The 11,230-nt window shown below is 44.6% G+C and overlaps 1 long non-coding RNA gene across 3 annotated transcripts in view; it reads left to right on the forward strand.

The window, feature by feature from the left end:
* The first annotated feature begins 2,363 nt into the window (after positions 1-2,363).
* The window catches only part of LOC106147096, a 12,844-nt gene continuing 3,977 nt past the window's right edge, over positions 2,364-11,230 (forward strand). The window contains exon 1 of one of the 3 annotated variants that reach the window (XR_001231834.1): positions 2,364-3,205. This is a non-coding gene — a long non-coding RNA (uncharacterized LOC106147096). The remainder of the gene's footprint in view (positions 3,206-11,230) is intronic. The other 2 variants (XR_001231836.1, XR_001231835.1) reach the window with 2 other exon arrangements.

Here is an 11,230-nt window from a genome sequence, read left to right on the forward strand (position 1 = left end):
GTAATTGCCTGGACATCTGTGAGTAAAGACAGACACACATAGCTGAGCTCTGAAAGCAGGGCCTGAAGCTGTGAAGCAATGTAAAGCTGAAAGTGTTATAACTACCATCAAAGCAGGATTGAAAAATTTATGGATCTGGTGCTGAGAGGCAGGCCCAGGACTGCTAAAGCATCTCTTTTTCCTAAATGGCTATGGCATCAATATAGAAGAGCGCAGAGACTTGGTTCCACCTTTGGAGTTTAGAGGGTTTACGGGAGTTCTCCAAAAGAACAGAACCAATAGCATATATATAGTTATAAGAAGACATTTTCAGATTAGTTAGATTGGCTTATACAATGAGTCCAGGAAGCTGGAAGAGAGATGGGAAGGAAGGGCCTGGGAAGGGAGGGGTGTACCGAGTGATATCTTCCGTCGAAGGCTGAAAGCCCCTGGAGGGCTGCTGGTACAAGTCTTCATTTAAAGCCTGAAGAACCTGGAGTCTGATGCTCACGGGTGACTGTAGCAAAAAAATGCATCTGCTTGGAAACATGGAGAGTGCAAGCAGAACTGGCCTCCAACGTCTTTGTCTTTTTCTTTCTATTTGGAGACCAGCCTATTTGGACGGTGCCGCCCATATTCCTCTGATGAACATCATCATTATGTACTGAGACAGGGTTTGTGTCCTTCCTTGTTTCTGGTACACAGTACCAGACACCCATCGTTAAGGAGGAAAGGTTTATTTTGTTCACAGTCTGTGCACTCAGCTGGCCCCATGGCAGGGTGGCGTGGAGAACGGTAATGCAGAGGACAGACAGTGGGCGGCAGCGCAGGCAGGAAAAAGCGGCCCCAGCAGGCGGTGAGCAGCGAGCCTGTCTTCCGTCTTCCCTGTACTCCTCCAGGCTGTAAGTCCACTGACTGGTACCAAGCCACCCAGGGTGGGGCTTCCCACTACCCACACCCAGTGGTACCCTGAACCAGTCAGTGCACTAATTTAGTTATCATGCCCTTAATCCATATTCGCACACCTTTAATACACATTCACACACTAGCGATCCAGCCACCTCCAAAAAGTCCCACCTATGAGCACGTAAGTTTTTGAGGGGACATGCATATACAAGCCGTAACAGTCTGGCTATGTAGTTTAGGCTGGTTTCGAACTCATTATGTAGCCCAGGCTAACCTCAACCTTTCGGCAATCCTTCTGCCTCAGCCTGCGGAGTGCTGAGATCACAGCCTTGTGCCACCGTGCCCACCTCCTAAAAATAAAAAAATAAAAATAAGGGAAATCCCCAAAAAACAAAGAAAACAACACAAAATGAGACAAGACAGAAAAACAAAAACCAAAAAGACTTCATTATTTAAGTAGTAATAACTCCTATTTTGGGGGGCACAGCAAGAACATAAACAGATGCTTCTAGACTAACAGATTTTGATTTGTACAAACTGAGAATGAAGAGGCCACAGAAGCCAACATTCTGGAGCCTGAGGCCAGGGATCATTTGTTTGAGCCCAACAGGGGGAACTAAGTGAAGTTCTGTCGCGAAAAAAGAAAGAAAGAAAATGAAAAAGGGGGTTGGGATGTGGTTCAGGGTCAGGGCCCTGGGCTCAAGCTCCACTACTGCAAAACAAAACAAAACAAAACAAAACAAACTGATTTCATTCTGCGAAGGATCCCGGGGAATTCTATTGCTCCCCAGAGACAGGCATCTCGTTGCCGCTGTCTGTCTCAGTAGCTGTTCACAAACCTGCACCTCACAGGCAGCAGTCCTGGCTGAGGGCAGCTGCTGTCTCGGGGCGAGAACTGACCACCCAGTTCTGAGCTCTGCGAGCCTCGATTCGCATTACAACACGCCAGGGGCAACACCGAAGTCGGAAAGTTCTGCTGAGAGCCTCTGGGCTGCAGCTTTTAGCAGTATAGACAGACACCCGCACACTTGTTAAAACATGGTTTCCCCGGGCTTTAAAAAATAAATATAACTTCAAGTGCACTTAGGTTTGAACTTCAGGCCTGCTCTCCCGCTCCCCGCCCCGCTGTTTCCGAGCCGGGCAGCGGACACCTCAGTGGGGAGCGTCCGCGGGGCCACCGGGCTCTGCACACGTCAGAGGGCGCCATCCGCCCGCGTCTGCGCTCCCCCTTAAATGCGGGGCCGGGCCTCCTGCTCGTACAGGTGGCAGAGCCCACGGCGTGTCACAAGGGACAGAATGCAGGGCAGGGCAGGCGCAGAAAGGTCGCAGCAGGGAGAGGCGGAGAAAGGGAAGGGGAAACAAAGAAGTCCGCGCGCCTGAGGCATCCCTATTGTCCAGCCCCGCCCCCGCACGAGGCGCACCCCCCACCGGAGCTCTGCGCCTGCGCGGCGCCCCCCTCTCCCGCACCGGTCCTTCACGCTCGGTTACCAAGGAGACAGCGCTCCGCGCCTAACCCGGCGCTGCCCTGCTTCCCTTGCTCAGCGCGCTGGAGAGGTCTAAGCTTCTGCTCCAAACCCAGGCCTGCTTTCCGGTCTCGAAACTCGCAGAAACGTCTGGGCCAGCGTCCGGCTAGGAAGTTTCATGGCTGCGTCGGGGCCGCCTGTCCCGGATGAAGCTGCAGTTCCCCAACGGGAGCTCTACATATCGGACTTCCAATCCCGCACTCCAGAACATGGGCCTGGGCGAGCTCATGGTGGCTGCTAAGATGAAGAGATGAGACGTGGGGCTCCCAGAGCAGCCCCAGTGGGCTCACTCGAGCTGCCCCAGAGAGCCCTAAGCGGCCTGACCGAGCGCCCTTTTGCGTGCAGAAGGCAAGGGACGGCTGCAAGTGGAGGTGACCCGATGACTACCCCACCCTCTAAAAGCAGCGGAGAGGCCAAGGTCGAGTCAGTAGCACAGGGAGTGCGGAGAAGCACGGGCAAAGGCTCTGTGACCTAGGGGAACTCTTTGGACCACACCCTCAGGGTCCTTGGAAGCAGAAAGGACCAGCTTGAGGCTAGGTTATAGCAAGTTTTTCGGGGAACGGGGGTGAGGAACAGGGTAAAAGCTACTTCTGAGATCTGTGTTTCTCAGTTACACTTTGGGGCTGTGACATGGACTGGCTTGGGCAACTTTTGTGGTCCCCAGTAATCTCTATTGACCTCACTTGAATCTAAGCAGAAAGTGTACGTGATACGCAAACACAGCTTCAGGGAAAGTTTCCCAGGCCACTTCTTTCTGAAGTCCATGGCTCCTTAGCCCCTGCCACAGAAGTTTCACAGTAAGGCTTTCCACAAGATGGTGCTCATGGGGTTTGGTTTTTAGTTTTTTATGTTGACAGATTCATTCCTTTGCTGATATTTTATTGAACTACTACCATGTGCTAGTATTTTCCTAGAAGGTGCTGGAGTTACAGACTGAGCAAGACAGACTAAATTCCTGTTTCAAATGAGAAGCTTTTGAGTTTTACACTTTCAGAGGCAAAACTGAACACTGATATGTTTTCCCATTTATGTTGCTGTTAATGTATACTTTTGATAGTTCTGCTGCATTGCTGACAGTTGCACATGTCTTGTTTTAGTCTAGACTGGTGTGGTTTGGGCCTTTTCAGCGATTGGGGAAGGAATCCATGTATCTGTGTAAACCACTGTCCGAATCCATCCTTTTGCCAGAAAAGCACCAAATCTTACCTTAGATAATGCCAAATTATTGCTGAGAACCAGGTTATCATTTCTGGGGTTACAGCTTTGGAACTGTCTGTCCATTTGAGTAAATTCATGGTTCTTTTTAAAGAAAAATTCTGGTAGGTCTTTGGTATCCCAGTGACCAGGCTCCAAGTGAAGGTAAAGAGATGGACTTTGACCTGGGTGAGAATTTATGGTTCCTTTCCTTTCATAGCAAAATGTTAGCTCTGCTACCTGATCGCTGCACCAGAGAGTAAGTATGATGAAAGCATGCACTCTTGCCAAAGGCAAGCTTGAAATCCAAGGGGTGAGGGGCAGGTTGAGGGCCATGTGACCTGCACACTACCCCCACTCTTGTTTAAGTTAGCTGCCTGAAGGCAGCATCTTTTAGGACATTTACTGTGGTGCTTGGCTGCCTCCAAAAATGCCTCAGTTAGCTGTGGTTCAAGAGTATGCCCTTCATTTTTTTGCAGGCTGACAGGAAAATGGTCATAAGACATAAATAAATGTTTCTGTACCTTTGGCATAAAAACCTGTTAAAAACAGTCCGTATTACCACTCCATGTCCTTTGCATAAGGATTCACAAGAAGCCTAGACTTCCATGAGATACCTTCTTGATCTGACATTTCCATGTGCATGTCCAGTGGGCGTATCCCATTCAGCATCACCCAGGGACCACAAACAGTACTTGGAGGTTTGATTTAAACTTGCTTTTCCCCGCTACAACGGAGCCTCCCTCAGTCCTTGTCATTTCAATAAATAGCTGCTCCACTGCTTAGCCCAAGCCCCAGAACCATTTTAGAACCTCTGTCACTCCACATGTAATCTGCTATCAAATCCAATTTCTTTTACCTTGAGCATACATCTAGACCTATTTCTCACCTCTTTATTTTGTTTGGAAAATTTCTCAAGGTTCTTAACTTGTCTCTTCACTTGTGTCCTTTGTTCCTTTACATCTATACTTAGTACAGCAGCTAGAATGATCCTTTAAAATGTGTCAGGTCATAACTTCACCCTGTCCTTCCATAGCATTCCATCTTATTGGGAGGAAAAATCTCAAGACCTCAGTGCCCCACTCTTAACTTGATGTCCTCATAATCTGTTCCCGATTTGTGTCACCAAAGCCTCTTAGGTCCTGTGTGCTAATGCATTTACTTTTCTCTCTGTCTGGAAGACTCTTCCAAAATATCCTCATGACCTGTTCATTCCCCTTTTCACCTCTCTCTCAAATACTGCTTTCTCAGTGAGGAGCTTCCTAACCACCATGTTTCTACTGCAGCCCTCTCTAAGCTTTCTCTTATTTCAGTTTTATTTTTTTCCACAGCATTGTGCTGATTAAGATTACTTGTCAACTTGACTGGCTTGTCAGCTGCCTGGGGGATTAATGAAGCATGCTTCTGGGTATGGCTGGGTGGCAAGTGGAAGCCCAAGTACTGTTTGTGGTCCCTGGCCCCCTCTTCTCTGGCACTGTCCCTTTGTTCTGCTTTTTGGCTGCCATGAACTAAGAAACTTTGCTCTGTTACACCCTTTCACTATGGTTTTTCTGCTGTGGAGCCAGTTGGCCCCGTATTGAATAACCCAAATTAAACTTCTCCCCCTTTAAATAATTTTTCTTCAGATTGTGAGTGTCAGGTACTGTTTTTCAGTGAAGGAAAGATAATACAGAAAAATGAGATTTTAGGTTAAAAAGGGGAACTTTGTTGGGAAATGGACTTGAGGCTGTTTGTGTTACTTTTTGGTAAGGACTTTATCTTCATTTTATTCCTTTCCTAAGACTGTATCAGGCTGAATTTAAGGGCAGTGGACTTCCTGAAGAAGAAATTTTAAGGCAGCCTAGCATTCAGAGATGGTGGGATGGGTATAGCTGGTTGTATTTAACCAGATTTGTAGTAAGAGTATGGGGCAGGAAACAGAGAAGAATAATTAGTAAAACTTAAATTTTGGCTCCAAAGGAACCATGTGCAAAGTTGGGGCCATTGGAGGTGTGGTTGCTAAAGAGATTAATATAATTAAAAAAACAGTTACTTTGTACTGGGGCGAGACGAAAGATGCCTTGAAGGATTCTCAGAAATCACATGACCTCACCCATCCCAGGCTCAGTAGTATAAAATTATCAACCCTTTATTTACAAAGACAGTCCCTAGTATATCTGCTTAAGGAGGGCTGTAACGTTCCCTGGGTTTCATTCTACAGTACTCAGCCATCCTGCGTCCTCAGATGCCACTACAGCCATGGTCCAAGGGGGCCTAGGTATTGCATTTGCTGGCAATAGACTTTGGTGTGGTCTGTGTGATGCTGGTTTTGCTTGCATGAAGAATGCAACAGTTCTAGGGCCAGGGAGGATTCCACTCAGATTTAGAAGGCCTGGGTGGCTAGGCAAGGAGCTCTATTATGGTTTGTGTCTGTGTGTACCCCCAAAGCCTCATGCAGTCATGGGTGCAGACTTCTAGAGTTATGATTGATTCATGGGCCAATGTTGGAATTATTGATGTGAGTGCTACACCTGCCCTGGGTGGGTAGTTTGCATACAGTGTAAGGGAGGGAAAGAGGCTGCTTGCTGCTGTTCCTCTTTTTTGCTCTTGTTGCTTTTGCTATCTTCTACCGCCATGAACTGTTGCCCTCTGCCATGTGCCACCTGCCTTGGAGCCAGTCAAGTATGGACTGAAACCTCCACACACTGTGAACTAAATAAACCTTTCCTTCCTTAACTTTGGGTGTCAGGTATTTTGTCTCAGCAATGAGATAAAAGTAACCAAGACAAGCCCCAATAGGATAATAACATACAGCTGTGGGAATGAAGCCAAAGTTACAGTGGAGATCCCAGGAAACTGGAGATATCAGGAACATGAGCCGTCTGCCAAGAAAAGTTGGAGCTGTGAGGGAAGCCAGCCCAAGAGATGCTGTTCAGGCTGCAACCAGCAAAGCCATAAGCATGTGTCACCCAAGGTCCTCAGGAGTTCATACCTCTTACCACATCATGTGCCCTGGATGCTGGACATGGAGCTACAGGACTTAATATTTGCCCTGCTGAATTTGGTTTTTTTTTAATCTTATTTTTTTTTCTACTCACCTATGAATCCTTTTTGGAATGGGAATGTTTGCCCTGTGCTATTGAAGCTTGGGAATATGAAACTTGGTTTTGAGTTTTACAGTGATTCACAGCTTAGAGTTTGCTCTGAGGCTCAGAAGAAACTTTCACTTTGACTTTTGAAACATGCTGGCACTGTTGAGACTGGAGAAGGGGTTATTGTGGTTTTAGTTGCACAAAATATAGTTGTGTCATACTAGGTGGAATTATTAATTAGTGTTGTGCTTATTTGGAGGTTAAATATGGTTTAAAGAGGTGTGTTTGGGTGTCAGGTTGGCAAAGGGTGATGTGATGGTTAATATTAATGGTCAACTCAATTGGCATGGGAGCTGCCTAGGGCATTAGTGATACAGAGTTAGTGATAATAGTATTATACCTGGTCCCTGACCTCTTCCTCTCTGACACAGTTCCTCTGCTCTGCTTCCTAACCATCATGACCAACCACTTTTGTTGTGCCATGCCTTCCACCATGATGTTTCTGCCTTGAGCCAACCAACCATGTAATGAACCCCCTTAAACTGTGAGCTAATTTAAACCCTTCCTCCTTTAATTTGTAGATATTGGATATTGTGTATCAGTAATGGAAAAACCAACTACTATCACGCTTACCACTCTTCAACACATTCTATGTTTTATCTATTGTTTGTCTTATCCTACTGGAATGGGAGCTTCTTGAGGGCAAGGAATTTTTCTCTGTTCTATATCTTGGCACCTGGAATAGCATCTTAGACATGGCAAGTATTCAGTACATATTTGCTGAATACACATTTAATTATTTAGAACTTAGTGTTAGGAGAAAAGGCATCTTTTGTCTCAAAGTTGCATGTCCTCAGGCAACATGATCAGTACTCTATATTGTGTAATTAATTTTTGGTTTTAATACCAGAATATTGAAAGGCAAATCTAGAAGGACTTAGATTCCTGTTTCATGCTTTACTTTACTTCCAACAAATATTTGTCAATTGAATGCCTTGTATATACCTTTAATCCTATTTGGAAGTAAGTGGACTATAAATAATAATTATTAATTATCTACATATTATATGGTAGAAAAATAGTGAACTTGTAAAGGTAGAATGTTACTAGGAGAGGAAAGGCAGATAAAAAAAGCTTTACATGTGGTCCATGGCTAAGTGAGCATATGATTTGTCATGCACCTTGGACCCCCTATATAAGGCAGAAGGGAAGCAGAAATGATTTTTCTCAGATAATAGGCACAAACAAGAACCATCCCCAGCAAACTAGGACAAATGGTCACTTTAGCCATGGTTAATATTTATTAGTAATAGTAAAATGTATTGCCACTTTTGATCCATGGTCCAGTTTATGTAGAGTTTTGCATCAACAAACCTTATTCAGGGCTTGTTAGCAACTCAGAGTGGATTTTAAAACTATTTATTAGTTAGACTCATGTTCAGAGTAGTAATCCTAAAGAAAATGGATTCCACTGTCAGAATGAACAAAAGCCACTGTGAGTAGCCACCAGCATCTAGTGAAAATCTATTCCTCATGCTAGAAAATAGTTAGGTAAGCAGACTAACTTTGATTATAAGCTCAGCATTAACTTTTGCAGAGCCATTTTAAAATCTGAAAAGAGGAATCTGATAAATAGCGATAAAGTTGAGGCTACCAGAGTGTTGCTCCCTGAAGTAAACAAATCCCGCAGCTTCCCATTGGCAGCACCACAAATTCCCAAGCACTCGAGCCAGGTCACTGTGTGCCTGCCCCTCAAGCAGGATGAGAGCAGACTTCACTTCTTCCCCCACTTTCTGTCCTTCATTTCCAAATTAGACCTTTCTGTCATCTCCGGCCCTCAGTCCCCAATTGCTCATTCAGAGGCCAATTCCTTGAGTTGCTGGTGGCAACAAGAGAATCCAGAGCCTAAGTGAAGTCTGTGGAGATACCATCTATTGCTTTCTAGCACCTATCTGTCACTGTAGCGCAGAGCCAAATGAAGTTGGGCTGATTACAATTTGTTTTCGTAAAACCATGCTGGTGGCTTCTCTTTGCTGCATATTGTTCTAGGTGACTGCAAATGGACCCACTGTGAATGCACTTAGATATCTGTCAGAGATTAGGCTTTGACTGTAGCACTTCCTGATTGCCAGGGATACCTGGTCTCTTCACAAAACCGGGCACATCTTCATCCTCATTCTCCTTTTGAGTCCAGATGCAGAGCTTTGCTTTAACCCTTACCAGGGCTTGCTCGATAATCACTTCTGTGCATTGCATCCTACCTAGTGCCGCTCACGTGGATCTCTACTTTCTTTTCCAAGGGCGGCTGGCTCTCATAAGCAAAACTCAGAGGACTTTTTTCCTAAAAAACTGGGGTGAACAAAAACATTTAAAAAAACCCTACTTTTTCATATAATAATGGTCTTTCTTACCCCGTGATCTTTGGTTGAACATGGGAAGAACACTTTTGGCCTTGGATGGATCCTTTATGCATCACAGAGGTATAGGCCCTACCCAGCCACAAGGAACTGTACTGCAGGTATAGAGACAGGCAAGGTATATCTTCCAGGCCCAGAAATACAGGAAGAACCAACAAATCAGCACATTGTTAACTCGGCTGCAATATAGAGCCTTTGACCACATTTGCGGGTGTAATGCAAAAAAGTAATCCCTGGAGAATAGAAAAAAAAAGAGTAGGCTAGAGATGTAGCTTAGCAGTAGAACTCTTATCTCATGGGAAGAAGGCTCTGGGTGTAATTTCCAGCCTTCTCCCAAACAAAACAAACCCAAATGAGAAAGAAAGCAAAAACATGGTGTGAGAATCTCTTGCTACCTTATCTCTTTCTGTAGAGTAGATCTAATCCTGTTGTAGGTGGTGGCTCACATAGATCTTTTTTTTCTTCTTGTGTCATATTCTGCCTGGGAAATCTAAATCCTTAATAACTAGGAGATAAAGAGGTATGTTCCAAGCTCCTTCATGTTGTTTTTAGCAGGTGGCCAGCTTGTATTTATGTCATGCGCAAGTTTTGTCTGCCTTTTCCAGGAGCTGAGCACATGTTTCTTGAGGCCTATGGGGACATGGACTCAGCCAAACACCACACTGTGGGGTCACTGACTGAGTCCCTTGAGCAGGAAAGGTGAATATCAATCCTAAGAATATTTTCTAGACATACATATAGGATGCCTGGTCTGTAGCCGGCTCTATTGCTGTCCCAGCTTAAGAGCACTCTGCTACTTCCCTGGATGGACAAGGGCTTGGATGATGCCAGAATTGCCAAGGAAAATCCTGAGCTGTTCCATTTCTGGGTGGCAGTTGGTAGCAAGCCTTTCTTGTTCTTCCTGGATCCCTTTTAAAAGCATTCCTGGAAACCACTGCCCCTGTTCGTTGCAGGGCTTCTGCTCTCCATATGTACAATGGTTGGAGTGGAGGTGGATTTCACTGTCATTATCAATACAACTGATCTGAGAATTTAAAAATTCTCCTGGGAAAACTGAGCATACAGAACCTTTTCTTTTGGGAATCAAGAAATGTTTGGACTTCAAGGCAATGCTTTGCTCTCATGAAAGGACAATATGAGCTTCCCATTGGCCTATGTCTTTGGTGATAAAAGTTCTGTTGACTTAAGAACAGGTCCATTCATTGTAGGGTATGAGCATGGGTCTGAGGGTGAAGCTCTTAGGATAGGGATAAATGGAGTCTCATGGATCCTGGATGTATTGTTTGTCCACATGGTTACTTGGTTCACCTGGGTGGACAGTGAACCTCAGTGTAAAATGAAGAGGCTTTGAGTTATTATCTCAAAATGACAACAATTTTTATAACCTGTGCTAGAGGATGATGAACTCATCAAAAGAGAAACATGGCCTGGCTTTGAGAAAGCTGGGTTTTGATTGGGTGCCTGTGCTCTAATGATTTATAGTTCCTTTTAATGCAGTTGTGATTGGGAGCGAAGGTCAGCATAGGTATTTTAGTAGATGTATGAGAGTGGATTTTAGATATAAATTATGCAACACTGGAAGTTCAACACAGATACAAATTGAACAGCTCCTTCATGGTGTTTAGGGAATTATGACTGATTTGTGGTCTGCTTATGAATGTCACCCTTCCATTATGGAAATATTTTTCACATTAGACCACTCTTAATTAATTAAGAGTTTGTGTGGAGGAGTCATGAATGGGAGTGCTTGAAGTTTTGACCTCCTAAATCTATGTTTCTGCCCACAAGGCCTCAGTGATAGATTTCGTTCATAGTTCACAAAGGAATTATTAGATCTTGTCTCTAAGTATTGCACACACCACTTTTACAGTGCTATTAGAGTCAGAGCTTGTTCAGGTTGTGGGTAGAAAGCTGGTATTTCCTAAGACAAATCATAGGCTATATTTTGTCTCATCCAAAATGTAACTTCAAGACTCCCAGATAATGATTCTGTTTTTGAAACATTTAACTTTTCTATTAGGATGTTACAAAGGATTCTAAACAGCCCGGCTTTTACCCAGCCAATCTACTTAGATGAAGGAAAGCATCAAGTTTTTTTTTTTTTTATTTTAAAAATAAAAGGAGGAAAATATTAACAGAC

The sequence above is a fragment of the Chinchilla lanigera genome, unplaced genomic scaffold (assembly GCF_000276665.1).
Source record: "Chinchilla lanigera isolate Chin_1 unplaced genomic scaffold, ChiLan1.0 scaffold00117, whole genome shotgun sequence".
NCBI classification, from domain to species: domain Eukaryota; kingdom Metazoa; phylum Chordata; class Mammalia; order Rodentia; family Chinchillidae; genus Chinchilla; species Chinchilla lanigera.